Source organism: Pelobates fuscus, chromosome 2 (genome assembly GCF_036172605.1).
Source record: "Pelobates fuscus isolate aPelFus1 chromosome 2, aPelFus1.pri, whole genome shotgun sequence".
NCBI classification, from domain to species: domain Eukaryota; kingdom Metazoa; phylum Chordata; class Amphibia; order Anura; family Pelobatidae; genus Pelobates; species Pelobates fuscus.
In genome coordinates, this window is record NC_086318.1 from 63,885,712 (window position 1) to 63,903,792 (window position 18,081).

The 18,081-nt window shown below is 41.1% G+C and overlaps 1 protein-coding gene across 1 annotated transcript in view; it reads right to left on the minus strand.

Moving 5' to 3' along the window:
- Positions 1-18,081, minus strand: part of SNTG2 (syntrophin gamma 2) — a 539,246-nt gene that overhangs the window by 245,449 nt on the left and 275,716 nt on the right. The gene's annotated exons all lie outside the window — the stretch shown is intronic.

The following is an 18,081-nucleotide window of genomic DNA, read 5'->3' on the forward strand; positions in this document are numbered from 1 at the left end:
TTGTCCATTTAGAGGTGTAGTTTGGGAGTTCTGTGTCACGTATCTCCCTTATCAGTGAGTACATGGTTGATAGAATCTTTTTTGAGATCGAATGCGTAGAGCATAAGAGTTCGAATTTTGTTAGTTGTCTATCTGCTTTAAGTAGGAGTTGTTGAGATGTGACAAAATGTGACAATTGGAGATACTTAAATAATTGATTCCCTGTTGTGTGACTCGTGAGCTGGTCAAGATTTTTTATTTCCCTGCTTGAATCACATCTTTTAATTGTAGTGAGGAGCCATTGTGGTAATGTGCAAATACATTACCCAAGGAGCCTCTTTGGAGGAGAGGATTGTGTGCAATCGGGTATAATGGGGAAGGGGAAGGAGCAATGTCAGTCGTATTATGTAATTTGTGCCAAATTTTTAACGTCGGTGAAATCGTGGGATGAGTGCTATGAATTCTCACTTGTGGCAGTGGTGGGTGCGTTTGTAGCCAGAGGCTAAATTTTCAATTACCGCCCATTGATGGTTTGGGACGTCCCTTGTCCATTCATAAATTCTGTGTAAATGAGTTGCTTTATGATACAAATCTATGTCAGGCAGGTTCATTCCCCCTTTTTCTATACTTTTGATTAGAGTCACTCGTGCCAGGCGGGGTGGGTTGTTGACCCAGATGTATTTTGTGAATAAGGACCTGATTGTGTTAAAAAATGTATTTGGCAATGAAACCGGGAGTGTCTGTAGGGGGTAAAGCAGCCGGGGGAGAAGGTTAAAGGGAAACTCCAGTGCCAGGAAAACGATCCATTTTCCTGGCACTGGAGGGTCCCTCTCCCTCCCACCCCCCAATCCCCAGTTGCTGAAGGGGTGAAAACCCCTTCAGTGACTTACCAGAGGCAGCGACATGTCCCACGTCGCTGCTTCCTCCTCCCCCGCCGCTCCTCCTTTTGCTTACGTCGGCCGGTGGGCAAGACTGATCTCGCCCACCGGCCGAGGAGACCTAATGCGCATGCGCGGCAATGCCGCGCATGCGCATTAGCGCACCCCACAGGAAAGCATTGAAAATGAATTTCAATGCTTCCCTATGGGGAATAGAGCGACGCTGGAGGTCCTCACACAGCGAGGTCCTCACTGTGCTATAGAGCAGGAAGTTCCCTCTAGTGGCTGTCTAATAGACAGCCACTAGGGGAGGACTTAACCCTGCAAGGTAATTATTGCAGTTTTAAAAAAAAAACTGCAATAATTACACTTGCAGGGTTAAGGGTAGTGGGAGTTGGCACCCAGACCACTCCAATGAGCAGAAGTGGTCTGGGTGACTGGAGTGTCCCTTTAATTTTGATTATGTTGATTATAGCCACCCAAATTGTGGTTTGTGCCATTTTTGTAAATTATTGGTGATGGAGGAAATTAATGGGGGGAAGTTAAGTTGGTAGATAGAGTTTAAGTCATTTGGGATATGAACCCCTAAGTATTTAATAGAAGTGGGTGCCCAAGTAAAGCTAAATTTGTCTTGTATTAACTTGCTTAAGGTATTAGTTGAGTAGATGGGGAGTAGTTCACATTTAGCAAGATTAGCTTGGAAGTTGGAGACCTTGCTATATGTCTCCATTTCAGAGATAATGGCAGCCAGTGTTGAGGCAGGGTTAGATATGGTAAATAGAAGGTGATCTGCGTATGCAGTAATTTTATATTCATGTTGGTTAATTTGAAACCCTTGAATATTTTCATTGTCCCTGATCCCCTGGAGGAAGGGTTCTAAAACTAGGATGAATAGGATCGGAGAGAGAGGACAACCCTGTCTCGTGCCATTAGTTATTGTCACCGGGGTTGATAGTTGGCCATTGATTCGAAGCCGAGCTGTCGGGAGAGAGTATATGGCGCTCAGCCAATCCCGCTAACGCTGGCCGAATCCGAGCTGTTGTATTGTGTGTGTCAGCAGAGCCCAACTGACCCTATCGAATGCCTTTTCGGCATCTATGGCCAGGAGGGCACTGTGGGTTTTATGGTTCTGTGAATTCTGTGAATTTTTGTAGTATTGTTTTTTGCCTCTCTATTAGGGACAAAGCCTGCCTGGTCTTGATGGATAAGGCCCTGCAGAAGTGGCTTGAGTCTATTGGCCATAATTTTCATAAGGATTTTTAAGTCCATATTTATAAGTGATATTGGTCTATAGCTACCACATAGTGTGGGGTCTTTGCCAGGTTTGGGAATCAGCATTATGGTGGCTTCCAGTGTTGATTTTGGGATGCTGGAAGAGAGTTTAGATGTGTTAAAGGCATTCGCAAAGTGTTGGGCTAATGTTTGGGACATAACCTTTACAGTTTGTATGAATTCATCTATCGTGATGGGTTCGTCTAGAAAGGATGTGTCAATGGGTGGGAGAGTATGTTTGATCCTAGGATTTAGAAATCTGATAATGTCATCCGTGTTTGGTTGTGAATCACTCAAGTTATACAGGTGTGTGTAAAATTCATGGAATGCTTTAATGATGTCTGGCATGTGGCATGTAAGCGTGCCCTTTTTTGATTTGATTTCTGAGATAAAGCAAGATTGTCTTTCTTTTTGTAGGGATTGTGCTAACAATTTTCCAGCTTTGCCTCCCTGGGTATAATATAAGTTCTTAGTGAGGGATAATTTGCGTTTGGCATGTAGGGAAAGTAAAGTCGTTAATTCAGTTCTTTTGGCTAAAATTTGTTTATATGCCCTGATGATCATCTTCAAGATCTTTTATATCTTTCGTGAGTTGAGAGATCTTTTGTTCTCTCTTACGTTTTAGGGAAGCTGCTATACGAATAAGTTCTCCCCTAAGGAATGCTTTATGTGCTTCCCAGGTCATGATTGGTGTGGTGTCCGAGCGTGTGTTGTCTATGAAGTAATAAGTGGCTATTTCCCGGATTTGTGCAACCGTGTCAGGGTTATTTAAAATTAAATCATTGAGTTTCCATTGTGTTGCCGGGCTAGGGAGATTCGGGATAGACCATGTCAGTATTAATGGGGCGTGATCAGACCAGGTAATTGGTCCATATAGAGCGGATTTTATCAGATATAGAAATCTGTGCTGGAGGAATATGGAGTCTATTCTGGAATAAGTCCCTGTAGGAGGAGAGTAAAACGAATAGTCCTTCTTTGTGGGGTGCATGGTTCTCCAGGTGTCATACAATTGGGCGTCATATAATGCATTTTTCATTTGTGAACATGTTTGTGTCAGGTAATTTTGAGTAGGAGCAGTAGTATCTAGAGAGCCATCTATAGCAAAATGTAAATCCCCCCCAAATATCAAAATACCTTTCTGGAAGATAGAGAGTTTGCGCATAATTCTTTTTAGGGTCTGTGGTTGTTTCTTATTCGGTAAGTAAATATTAGCTAACGTAACTTGTATGTTGTAGAAAGTACCCTTTACAAATATAAACCTACCCGTGTCGTCTACTAGTTGGTCTTAAAATGTGAATGGTAAATGTCGTCCAAAGAGTATGGCTACTCCTCTGGCTTTTGCGTCTGAGAAATGACTTTAGGGTAGTCTCTGTTTTTAAATGTTGGTGCTACGTTTTTTCGGAAGTGTGTTTCTTGAGTAAATACTATCTGAGCCCCATGCCTGTGAAAGTCAGTGAGGGCCATTGATCTTTTTTCAGGAGTGTTAAGACCTCTTGCATTTTGTGTGAGTATCGGGATGGTCATCATGGTGTGCCTTGATGATGCGTGTATTTTAGTAATGGGTGTCTGGCCTACAGATATGTCTGAGGTAGTGTCCACCCAGTGTGTGAGAACTTGAGAAAAGTATTGAAAGCGGTTATTTAACAGAATTAGTTTCGGGTAAAAGCACTTCAGGTTATAGTACTGTAATTTCTATCCGGATGCAAGACCTGTATGCAGCTATACGTAAACCAAAAATAATTGTAAAATGTAGCAAAAATAAAAGTAATCAGGCTGTTAAATGTAACGTGAATTACACCTTCCTTGGAAGTTATAGCACTCCGTTAGGGGGGTGGTATGTCGATTCCGTTAAGATGATGAGCAATAAAGGAAAGTGAAAAATTGATTGTAACCTTAACTCTATTGATTTGTTTGTAGCTTTAAGAACGTATCTGGATGTGTTAAATGGGAGAGGTGGAAGGGAGGGGAAAGAGAGGGAAAGAGCGGGAGGGGGGAGGAGGTGGAAAGAGGGTGGAGTGGAGAAGAGTAAAGGGTGAGTGAGGGGTAGAGAGGGGTAGTATTTAAGCAGGGCGAGAAAGGGTGTGATTGCCTATCAGGGAATTAAGGTTGGTCTCAACACAGGAGAACAAACCTTCTGTAATTAGGGGTTGTGGACCACGGGTGTAAGCCTGGGACCCGGGACTTATAAATCCTCCCTGTGGTATTTAGTATTGGAGATATATGGTCATATCTTTTGATTTGGGCTTGCTTTGAGCAGACATGGTAGAAGAAGAAATGCAAAGTTAATGTGTTCCGTCTAATCGGGGTGTAACTAGTGGTAGACTTATCGTGAACTTAATTATTATTATTATTTTTTTTATATATATATCTTTAAGTGTACAATAAGATAATATGTAGGAGAAAAGTGTAAAGTCAACTTATAATTGTCTGAGAGCGCGGTAGGGCTTAAGTATTAAAAAGGATCATTGCCGCTTCAGGGATCTGGGGGTCTACTTTGTAATCAATTACTACTCAGGATCTACAATCCCATAAGATGGTAATAGTATGAGTATTAAAGAGTGAGCAATAAGGTCAAGGTTAGCCTCGTACAACTAGAAGGAATACAATAGGGTATAATAATGACAAGCAAAATATCGCAACACAGACATTAAAGTTACTATGTGTATACGACCTGATTCCAACATCATGCAGGCCCTGAGCGTGACGGCTCGATACAGGTCCAAGCAAGGTGAGATCAGGTGGTTATCCAAGCAAATCAATGTATGGAGAGCTGTGATAAGACTAGGTCAGACAATAGTGCTGAAGTTGTACAAGTCCAAGAAACTTAGCATTATCAGGATTGTTCAAGGCCTTCATTGAAGATCACTTGTGGGAGAGTCTCCAGGTTTGTGATAATTTTGTCGTAGAATCACCGTTCTTATAGGAGATGTTTCCGGCCTCCTTTACATATCGCTTGATTGTAGATCTCGGCAGCTTGAAAAAATCATAGGTAGGTATGGTCTAGTTCGATGTGGAAGCTATTCGTCGGGTAAGGTGGTAAGGGGGGCCCGTCTGCCTATTGTGCGGGGAGACAAGCCTTTGATCATTTCTGCGTTTTTAGCCGGCGTGTTCCACTTTTGACGTTGGGAGGATTGAGGGTTGTCTTGATTAAGGGAAGGAGATTCCCAGTTGATTACAGGAGTGTCTGGTAGGTTCAGTGCTCTAGTGAACGGGAGGACATCTAGAGGCGTAGTAATGGAGAATGTTACACCTTTGTTCATCATGATCAAAGCAAAGGGGAAGCCCCATCTGTATTTGATATTCCTCAGTCTGAGATGTTCAGTGATGGGTCTGAGGGCTCTCCTTGCTTGTAACGTGTACCAGGATAAATCCGGGAATATTTGTATTTGGTTGCCCCGGTATAGTAAAGGTTGCGTGGTGTCTCTCAAGGTTTTTAAAATGTTGTCCTTCACTGTAAAATAATGTAGTCGACAGATGATATCTCTGGGGGAATCCTGTGCTAGTCATCTAGGTCTAAGGGAGCGGTGGGCTCTGTCAAAGAGAATTTGGTGGTCCCCCGACTCGCCCAGAACCAGATTGAGTAATTCAGTGAGCATAAGTGGTAAATCCTCGTTCTGAGACTCAGGTACTCCCCTTATTCGCAGATTATTCCTCCGTCCACGGTTATCCAAATCGTCAATATGCCTTTGTGTTGCTGACATTATTTGAATGTGGGAATCAAGTGTGGATGTTATATTCGAAATTTGAGTTTGAAGTTGACCTTCTTCTAGGTCATCCACCCAAAGATTCAATTGCTGGACATCAGCCCCTACTGCCTCTATTTTGGAGTTGAATGTAGTTTCCAGTTTGTTTATCATGTGCTGCAGATCGGCCTTAGAGGGTAAGCTTTTTAGAAGCTCCTTTATGTCTGGATCGTTACAATGGTCGATCGGGATTGAGGAGCACTCAGACAAATGAGGGCTTAAGGGTTGGATGTCCCCCTGTGCATCACTCTCAGTTCTGGTGGGAGATGTGGCTGCGACCTCTGCCATGCGGTCAGCGTTATCTTTGAAATAACGGGTAAGGGAGCCCGATTTCGGGTTGGGGTTTTTCCCTGTTTGCCCCTGTACCTGCTGAGTCTTTTTAGGGTTGCCCATTTCGTTGTGAAGTCTCCGATTGCTTAGGATTGTGCCCGGGTCTGAGGGAGCTCAGTTAGAATGCGGCCATTCAGCTCCGCAGGTAGCCAAGCCCCCCCAACATTTTCTATTCCCTAGTTGTTTCTCAATAATTCTCAGTTGATGGCTTTTGTTTTGGAGAGAACATTTGTACTGTATTATCTGTCCCATTCTTTGTTGGAATTATTTAACACTGCACATCCTGGTCAAATATGAGATATGGCAACAAGCTATACTATTATTATTATTATTAGTATCATCAGTTATATAGCACAAACTTATTCCACAGCACTTTACAATTATAGAAAGCTGGAATTTAGAGTTAAAGACGCCCTGCTAAAAAAAAAATATATATATATATACAATCTGGCTATTCAGAGACTGAACATAGAACTTGGGTCTGTCTATATCAGATGTCTTATCTTTAGTGAATCATATGAATATATCCTTAGGATATATACAATTTCGGGTACCATATATAGAACATGCAAGGGGAAAATAAGTTTTAAATATTTAAAACTCTCACAAGTGCAGAGTGCATATATTTAAGACTATCACCATTTGCATAAGAATGTATCAATTAGCATTATTGTCTATTAGATTGTCACTATAAGCCTAGAGGGCATTTTAGTTTAAGAACTTAGAAGCACTCTGACACTACCCACCTTTTTCAACCATTAACCATATAAGCATTATTTCTGAACTTACAGAAAGCCATTTGTAAAATGTTCATATCAAGGTAGAGCTGTTCCAACCATATAATATTAGTATTTTGTTATTATAATTAATATAAATGCTTTTTATATTACTTCTTGAATATAATGACACTTTTGTATTCCTATCAAATCTTATTTTATTTTGGGAAAATTCTCAAATTAGCTGTTATTGTCTAAATGTTGCAGTTTGGTTTTCAGTTTACTGGAATCTGGAATTTAATGAATAAATCTTACTTTCTATATATTGGTGCATGACGTATGTGGAAAATGTATTTTAGGTTTTCTTCTTGCTTATGTTAAGTGAATACACCATTGAAAACAATATGTCTAAAATTAGTTTTGGCATTTCAAGTATACAGTTTAGTTAGAATCTAGTTTGTATCTGTTTAGTCACACCCCTGTCCTATTTTTATGACAGCCGCGTTTTATTATTACTATTACTATAAGTAATAATGACATTTAGATTTGACATTACAGGCCATTACTTCTTATATGAAATGTGACCCCAATGGAACGCTGAGCGTCTGATTATCACAAAAGGACACAAATCATTTGGGAAACTCAAGAATTCTAAAAAGGTTTTATTAAAGGGCATTAGATAAATTAAATGAAAATGACAATATGTCAAGAGAAGCCTTCTTCAAGATGGCCATAATCAAACATGGAAATGCTAAATATTAAAGTGATGGTGGAAACAACCTACATTAAGAGTATAGAATAATAAAAGGTTGGGATACAAAAGACTGATGGTCAGAAAGGAAATTAAGAGCACATACATCATCCTCTCTTAACGGGATAAATGATTTGAGGGTACTATTTGGAGTTTAAATGGCTGAAATGTGCATAAGTTCAAAATTGTGTCCTTGGAAAGAGAGATATTTTATATGATGAAAGTCAATGAAAGTCATCCACTTTCTTGAGTAGACATAATGCACCGAGATTTCCAATCACAGCTGCAATTTCCTGTATGTTTTTTGTAACATACAATATCATATTGACATTTTAACCGACTATAATATACTGCTAATAATCATTTACAATCACTAATTCCAAGAAGCTTGTATAAGCCAGGATGTTATGCCACTGTGTTAAGACAAGCTAACACTTTTTTCAGGGAATTAACTTAGTATTCTTGGTATGCTTGGAAGGTTTGCACCACTGTTACTTCTGATGGCTACCATTACCACATTATGAATTTGCAGTAAGTGTTAATGATATCATTCTAGCCACATAACTGAAGTACAGGTCAGCATTGTTGGGTGAGTCCAATATTTCAGCAAAACTAACAAAAATAGGAGAATTGCATAATCCTGACACCAGATCAGACTTCTGAAACACAAGGTTTCAATGAACATGTAATGTTTATACTGTATATTTAACTATTCTTACATAGTTAGTTAATTACAAAAGAATAAGTGATTTTTCCCCCCTCCCAAACATGTTCATACATGGGCTAGATTTCCTATTGTATAGTAAAGTTAGTAATGCAAAGATAAATCTAGATGACAAAGTCTTCATTTGATTTCCTTTGAATTTTATTTTTTTCTCAGTCTGGTTTCTGTCCAGTTCCTCTGCGTTAAGCAGAAAGATTGTAAATGTGTAGTCTAGTAATTTGTTGATTAGAACAAATACATCTTTGGTTTCTTTTAACAAACCGTAATCCATAGAGAAAGAGTTAAGTGTTCTGTGACACGGATATATAGCTCATTTCCCATTTGACAGCAGACGTTTATAAATAGTTTGATATAGATTCTTTTTTGGTATGAGTCAGCTATCTAGTTATAAAAAGACAATGAAAAACCTCATTATACGAGAAAGGGTTCATTTTAGAACAGTTACTAAAGGCTGTTTCCACACACCTCTTTTATAAAAAAAAAAAAAAAAAAAAAAAAAGATAGAACTATAAAGGAAACTATAACCTATCCATCATCTTTCTTTTTTTTCCCCTTTATTTTCTTTTCTTTCTTCCAGAAATGACCACATAAACCATTTTATTAGGGAATGCTAAGGATTGTTGAACATGGAAGGCCAGCGTATATTGCTTTATACAAAGTACTATATTTTAGGCCTTTTTGTTGTGCTTGCCCCAATACTCAGTGTATTGTCTGCCTGTGTAATTAAAGAAAACATATTTTCTATGTATTTTGTCTATATATCATGTAATATGTGTATTACACATCCTGCTTATTATTTTAACGGGTAGCTCAATTTGTAGAATCCTGTACTATACAGTTATCAAGAGAGATCAGCACTTTCATAAGTGTCCTAGGGTGCACTCTCCCAGCTTTCAGTGAAATAGCTTGGAGAGTGCTTGGAGAGAAGTATTTTATTGCAATAATTGCTACACACACGTGCCTTCGATCTCAATGGTTCTTCATTAGAATTAGCTTGGGAAATCCTCACAAGTGAATGTCTCTAGGGGACATAACAGAGCTGCCTTGCGAAAACCCTGTTTCCACTGGCTTTCTTCTTTTAGTAATGGGATGAAGTCTAAATAAAACTAAACAGTAGAACACTCCAGATACAAATATATTTAATTTGGAGTGCTCGCTTTTGTAACTTTGAATGTGGCATGAGTGAAGATTGTCAGACGTGGTGGTTGAAGCATCTTAGAAACTATTGAACTTCTGAGATTTTCCCAGCAGCATTTAGAGAATAGTAAAACCTCCTCACACACAAAACTTACAGCAAATGTCATTGGCCAAAAAGGACTTATAAATAAGGTCAGAAGATGATGGCCAGACTAGTTAAAGCGGATAGGAATGTAAAGGTAAAGATGTCGTTGCTTGATTTGTGCTGTGACATACAGAAGGTATGAATTTAGAATAAACAACATAAATCCATGTATTCATACCTCCTTAACCCTTTCAGGATGGAGGCAATTGTTTAAATTCTGAACAAAAACAAAACCAAAAAGTGTAAGGGTTTCTCTTAATGTTTTTGACAATTAGGATGAGATCAAACTTATTATAATAGTCCGGTTCCATTGGTCACTTTAAAAAGTTGGGCGTGAAAAGGACAGATAAGAAATCACTTAAAATTGGCTACACAAGGACTTAGGAAATGTTAACTCTTGGAAACAACTACTTATGACACTTTCTCCAAGAGATTATCTCTTGGGACACATTCTCAAACACCTTTTCCCCTCTGGGATCCTTGACACACTCTGTAAACTTTCCAGAATTTTACGTACTTAGCTGTTCCATCTCCTCACAATTTACTTACTCTTTAACCCCTTAAAGGGACACTCCAGGCACCCAGACCACTTCTGTCCATTGGTGTGGTCTGGGTGCCAACTCCCACTACTCTTAACCCTGCAAGTGTAATTATTTTTTTTATAAACTGCAATAATTACCTTTCAGGGTTAACTACACCTCTAGTGGCTGTCTGCTAGACAGCCACTAGAGGGCACTTCCTGGTTTCTAGCACAGGAAACCTGTGCTAGAGTGTCGCTGGACGTCCTCACGCTGTGTGAGGACCTACAGTGTCGCTCATTCCCCATAGGAAAGCATTTTTAATGCTTTCCTATGGGAAGCGCTAATGCGCATGCGCGGCATTGCCGCGCATGTGCATTAGGTCTCCCCGTCCGGTGGGCGGGATCAGTCTCGCCCACAGGCCGACGCAATCAGAGGGAGGAGTGGAGTGGAGGAAGAAGCAGCGACGTGGGACATCATCGCTGCCTCAGGTAAGTTACTGAAGTGGTTTTCACCCCTTCAGCAACCAGGATTGTTTTCCTGGCACTGGAGTTTCCCTTTAAGGACCAAACTTCTGGAATAAAAGGGAGTCATGACATGTCATGTGTCCTTAAGGGGTTAAACCTCTGTGAACATCTTCACACTGCTCTTACATCCACTCATATCTATTGGATTACCTCTCCAGAACACAAGATAATTTACTACAGAAGGTTTATTTAAATTTTTCGTAAAAACAGACTATACCTGAATAATGTTGCAAATGTTCACGAACGGGCGAACCGGGCGAACCACCATAGACTTCAATAGGCAGGCGAATTTTAAAACCCACAGGGACTCTTTCTGGCCACAATAGTGATGGAAAAATTGTTTCAAGGGGACTAACACCTGGACTGTGGCATGCCGGAGGGGGATCCATGGCAAAACTCCCATGGAAAATTACATAGTTGATGCAGAGTCTGGTTTTAATCCATAAAGGGCATAAATCACCTAACATTCCTAAATTGTTTGGAATAACGTGCTTTAAAACATCAGGTATGATGTTGTATCGATCAGGTAGTGTAAGGGTTACCCCCGCTTCACAGTTACAGACCAAACTCCCCGTTTAACGCACCGCAAACAACCACAAGCAGTCTATTTGTACAACCGCAAACTCCTGATTTGCACAAGGTTGGATACCAAGCTAGCCATGTCCTGTTCCTTGTCCTCACTGATGTCATTGAAGGTCTCTTCCTCCACCCAGCCACGTACAACACCAAGGGTCCCCGAAAGGTGACAACAATCCCCCTGTATTTTCTTTTTAAATGTACAGTACTGTTACACCAGATATGAGTTGCACTGGTGTAACACTGTGCCCTGGCAGGCCCTGAAACGCACACGTGTGAAGGAAACTGACTGCTATTATTTCACAGTCAAATTTCTAGTTTTTATTAAATGTACACTACTGTTACACCAGATATGAGTTGCACTGGTGTGACACTGTGCCCTGGCAGGCCCTGAAACGCACACGTGTGAAGGAAACTGACTGCTATAATATTACAGTCCAAAAAGTTTTTTTTTTTTTAAATGCAAGCTATTGTGACACCAGATATGAGTGCTGGCACTGGGCAAGTGGACACAGTATACGCTGTGAGCCTGACACACACGCTGGCAGGCAGGCAACTGCAATTAAATGACACAGAAAAAAAAAAAAGCAGACTGATGTTCTAGCCCTAAAAAGGGCTTTTTGGGGTGCTGTCCTTACAGTAGAGATCAGATGAGTCGTTCAGGACTGTAGTGGACACTGAATATACTAGCCTAGCTATCGATTTCCCTATTAAATCAGCAGCAGCTACACTGTCCCCCCTCTCATTAAGAATGCAGCTTCCAGGAGGCGGGGCCTAGCTGTCATGGAGGAAAGACGCACTTCGTGTGAGCTCCCTCAATATCTCACTTTAAGCAGCTATCAACAAGCGAATTTCACCCCAGAAGGGGATGACCCAGCAATGTTGCTCCTACCTGACCGACCCAACATGCTTAATAGCGGTCAGCAACTCGACAGAGTCTTACTTACCTCCGCGTGGCAAGTGTGGCCTGGTGCTCACCAGGCGCGGGAGGCAGCCAATCTCCCGATCCTGGGATGCCCAGGAGCGGCTACTTCCCGGCAGGAGCTCCGTTACCCCCCCTCGGACCGGTGGGGGTTATCCCGGTCCACCCCTGAGAGGCTGTCTGGAGCTAATGGACGCACAGAGCACAGCCGCCCAGGCTGACATACTCATCTGCGACTCTCCCAATATGGCGGCAGCCGCGTGTCCTCCTGGTACCAGCAAAGCATGGCAGGATATTGAGTCTTAGCTGGACCGACACTTTAATCAATTTTAGAAGCAAATAACAAGCAGGAAGCCCCAACAAGCTCCACCACAGCCACAACAAGCTCCACCACAGCTAAGCGAAGCAGTCCCCATTAAAATCCACCAACGCAAAAGGCGTCGAAGACGGGACCGGAGGCACAAACACAAATGCAGAGCCTGCCCCACGTCAAGCACTCGCCTCCACCTTAAGCCACCACAATCCCGCACCGGACGTGAAGCACCACTGGGACAGATCCGACCACCCGACAAAACAAGCTTCCACCACCTCAAGCCGCGAACCCGGCACTCAGCCAGAGACTTGCCTTTGTTGTTCCAGGTATCAGGGTCTCCCAGGGTCTGCACCTGGTGCTCAGAAGGGATCGGATGAGCTCAAGCAGTAAACAGCAGCCTGCCCAGCATGTCCCACTATAGCCGATCCTCCACACCATGCCTTTGATCACATGAACTGCTCTCTGCACATTAACTAATCGTAAAGTAGCAAGTGTTTAAACATGTCATTATTTCACCTCCTAAAGAGTTTATTGTCGTAGTTCCTTACATGCCTTTACCTTAACCGTTCATGTATTATGTTATTCACTAGTCTCATCTCATGGGGCGGCTCACACTTGATTTATAACTAGTGGTGGAGCTGCTGATATAAATACACAGTTGATAACGTGCAAGCTACACCCTAAACATGACAGCCATCTTTCACAACAATGTACTGCTATATACTCATACCCTCAGTGCAACTAGCCATGATATACGCACGTTCAGCCTAGCATGCTCAAATATAAAACACTTCTGTCTAAAAAAAAAAATAATAATAATACAATAAAAAAAAGAATGCAGCTTCAGAATCAATCTAAAATGCATTCTGTCCAGGAGCTGGGAGGGTCTAGGAGGGAGGGTCTGCTGCTGATTGGCTGGAATGTGTCTGCTGACTGTGAGGTACAGGGTCAAAGTTTACTCAATGATGACGAATAGGGGTGGACCGAATATCGCATATGTTCGCCATCCGTGGCGAACGCGAACAAGCTATGTTCGCCAGGAACTATTCGCCAGCGAACCGTTCGGGACATCTCTATTCAGGATTTCAGACTGCAGCTGAAAGTAGCAAAATCTATTAATTCACTGGTAAATTGCCAAGTTTAGCATATCAAGTTATTATCCAGAGATATTAGACACTCTTTTCATTTAGTTGTAATATCAGTTATTTAAATTTGGATAACTGTTAAATACTGTAGTAGATCTTAATGTTTAAGGATTTCATGGTCACTGGATTGTAAATAAATTAAGGAACTAAGTGTGTGAAATTGTTCTAAGGTATTGAAACTCTATTTTACCTATGTTTTAAATGGACACTACAGTCACCAAAACAACTACAGCTTATTGTATTTGTTCTGAGCAGTATAATCATTCCCTTCAGGCTTTTTGCAGTGAACACTGTTTTGTCAGAAAAAAACGGCAGTGTTTCCATTACAGTCTAGAGATACCTCCACTGGCCACTCCTCAGATGGCTGGTAGAGGTGCTTCCTGGGCAGTACTGCACAATGTGCAGCACTGCCATTCAGTGTCTTCACCTTCTGCATTCAATGCATTTCTAAAAGGAGATTCTGATTGACCACAGCTGTGTTTGGCTTGTGCTGGCTCTGCCCCTGATCTGCCTCCTTGACAGTCTCGAGTTGACAGTTTCCTATGTGAAAGCATTCTGATTGGCTGTGAGAATCCCTTCTAATTTTGTCAGCCAAGCAGACAAATCAGGGGCAGAGCCAGCAGCAGACTGGAATCAAAGTAATATTTAGCTATATTTAAGTTGGTAAGGGGAGGGGAGGGCCAAGTCGGTTAGATGGTGATTTTAACACCATAGGGTCAGGAATAAATGTTTGTGTTCTTGACCCTTTAGTGTTCCTTTAAGTATTTGCTTTGTGAGAACTACAGGCAGCTGTGAGCTAGTTAAATAGCTGAACTGATCGCTTATCTTATCTAAAATGCCAGCATTGTTTTTTATTGCTATGTGCTGCATATGATTCAATTAGCATTTTGTAATACCTGTACTTTCAAACTTCTGGAAAAATCCTGTTGAGTTCTAGAGGTGATATACAAGTGTTCAATGTGTATATTTTCTTTAAAAATGAACTTAGTGTTGGCTGGATACTGTTATTACTAATAGCAAGCTGATTATTCATGTGTACTAAAATCTGTACTGTTACTTGCTAAGTATACTGGCACCTACTGGTAGATAATTTCTGTAGTTGACAACTAACCCTATCACTCTAAGACACAGTGATTTAGAAGTTATCTTTTTGTGGTTATTGTCATTGTAATATTGCCATATTCTACCATATATAGTTACCAAATTTTTAACTTATTGTCACACACACATTATATATTTATTTCTTTTTTGGTGAATTATTGTGTGAAATATTATTCCTCTAATAAATGTGCTCCAGGGTGTAAAAGAAATAAAAATAGTGAGTTAACTCATAGCTTTAATTAATAAGGGGATACAGTGCTTTAATATCAATGTTTTTGATATTAATAAAAATTACACAATGTTTGATAATTTTTATAAATGTTTAATAGTTTAATTACCCCATAAATAGTCTCCCAAAATTGCTGTTTGGTTGCTGACATTAACCCTATGTCAATCACCCTATTCTATACCAACCATATACCAAGCATAACTCTAACACTACACAAATTCTAACCATATACAGAGGTAATCAAAATTATTCAATCCCCACTGAAAATCATTTTTTTTGTCAAAATGTACATGCTTTCAGCTGTTTGCAATTAACAAATCAAACAAAAGCAATTGCAATAGCTCAACACAATGAATGCTTTAAGTGGTTTCCCCGTATTCAACTGGAAATTCAACTTATAATGACTTCTCCAGTCTCAAAATGATTCAACCCCTTTATGGCAAGCATCTTTAGTACTTAGTAGAGCACAGTTTTGCTTTTATGACCTGTTGCAAACAAGATGCATAGCCAGACACCATCTTCTGGCAACATTTCTGAGGAATATAACCCATTGCTCATTAGCAATGGCCTCTAGTTCAGTAATATTCTTGGGTTTGCATACTGAAACCGCCTTCTTCAAATCCCACCAGATATTGCCTTCGTGGTTCAAGTCACTGTGACTTGTGACAGGTGACAGGTGACTGTGATGGCCCCTGTATAATTTTCCCAGCCTTCTTCTGCAACTAATGTAATGGAATTTGAGGTATGCTTGGGATCATTGTCTTGTTAGAAAGTCCAATGACGGCAAAGCTTTAGCTTCCTCACAGGTGGCATGACATTTTTCCTTGGATTTCCTGATAGTTTAGTTAATCCATCTTGCCTTTCAAACGCTGCAGGTTTCCTGTGCCAAAGGGTGCAAAGCAGTCCCAGAGTATCACCAATCCACCACAATGCTTAACTGACTGTAGGCAGAGTGTTATTTTCAGTGTGTGCTTCATTCTTCTTCTTCTTCCAAACATACCGCTGATTCATTGGGCCAAAAAGTTCCAATTTTATTTCATTGCTTTGGGTCAGTAGTGTTGTAAATCTTGGAGTTCTGGCATTGAAACCTTCTGCGTTTAGCACATGCCTTAATGTGCTTACTGAAACTCAATGCCTGTTGCCACCAAGTCTTGTTGCAGGTCTTTTGCAGTCACTCTAGGGTTTTATACACTCACACACTCACTGACAGACACACACAGGCAGACACTTACTGACATAGTAAAAAGAAACAAAGATATAATTCCTGGTAACCCAGGAAAAATAAATGGGTGGATTGGCGCTATTAGGAAAAGATGCAACTACTCCCAAGTGCTACAGAATCACCAAAAAAGCACAATGAACACACATAGAAAATAGCAAATTGGATTTAGGGAGGTGCAACAGAGAATAAATAATGAACAGATTATACTTATATTTAGTGAATCCTGATTTCGACCTAGAATTCAAGAAAAATGCATAGTATAATACTGTAACACTTAAAAGCAGAGTGAAATCAGAGGTAATGGGTCACTCACGATTTGCAGAGCCTTAGGAAGCAGGCTCTAGCTGTAAAAGCATGTGAATAATGAGCTTACTCAAGCTATCTCCACTGGTTCCTGGTAATAAGGCACTTTTTCTCCCCACAAAGGACCACAGCAGAATAAAATAAAGTAAAAACGTTTTTAACTAGTAAAACTTATTATTCACATGCTTTTACAGCTAGAGCCTGCTTCCTAAGGCTCTGCAAATCGTGAGTGACCCATTACCTCTGATTTCACTCTTCTTTTAAGTGTTACAGTATTATACTATGCATTTTTCTTGAATTCTAGGTCAAAATCAGGATTCACTAAATATAAGTATAATCTGTTCATTATTTATTCTCTGTTGCACCTCCCTAAATCCAATTTGCTACTTACTGACTTACTGACATGTCTGTCACTCACTGACAGACACACACACACAGGCAGACACTCACTGACACACTCACTGACATACATACACTCACTCACTGACAGACACACACACACAGGCAGACACACACACATTGGCAGTCAAACACACAAACACACACACACACAGGCAGACACTCACTGACAGACAGACATACACTCACTCACTGACAGACAGACACACACAGACAGACACTGACAGACAAACAAAGACAGACACTCACTGACATACATACACTCACTCACTGACAGACACACAAACACACACACACAGGCAGACACTCACTGACAGACAGACATACACTCACTCACTGACAGACAGACACACACAGACAGACACTGACAGACACACAAAGACAGACACTCACTGACATACATACACTCACTCACTGACAGACACACACACACAGGTAGACACACACACACTGACAGTCAAACACTCACTCACACACACAGACAGACACTCACTGACATACATACACTCACTCACTGACAGACACACACACACACTGGCAGACACTCAATGACAGACACACACAGACAGGCACTCACTGAAATACATATACTCACTCAATGACACACACACACAGGCAGACACACACACACTCATACACTCACTGACATACATACACTCACTCACTGACAGACAGACACAGGCAGACACACACTGACAGTAAAACACTAACAAACTCACTGACAGACACACACACACAGGCAGACACTCACTGACATACATACACTCACTCACTGACAGACACACACACAAACACACTCACTGAAAGTCAAGCACTCACACACTCTCTGACACAGATTTAGACATTCAGTCTCTTTACCTCTCTGAGGTCCAGTGTGGGGTAGCTCCCCACTCCTCCAGCGCACTGTTTAGTATGCCAGGGCTGGAATTACATCATATTCCGGCTCCTGGCACCACATACGGTGTGCGAGGGAGGACTGGGAAGCAGCAAGAAGCGCCTCCCTCGCCACCCACACTGTCTCCTCCAGCATTTATTGGCAGAGCCGGCACCTGCCATCAGGGTAAACAGGTGCCTGCTGTGCCATACTGAAAAATAGCCACCTCCTGGGCCTCCTGTGACAAGTCTCCTCTGAGCACCCCCATGATCGGCCT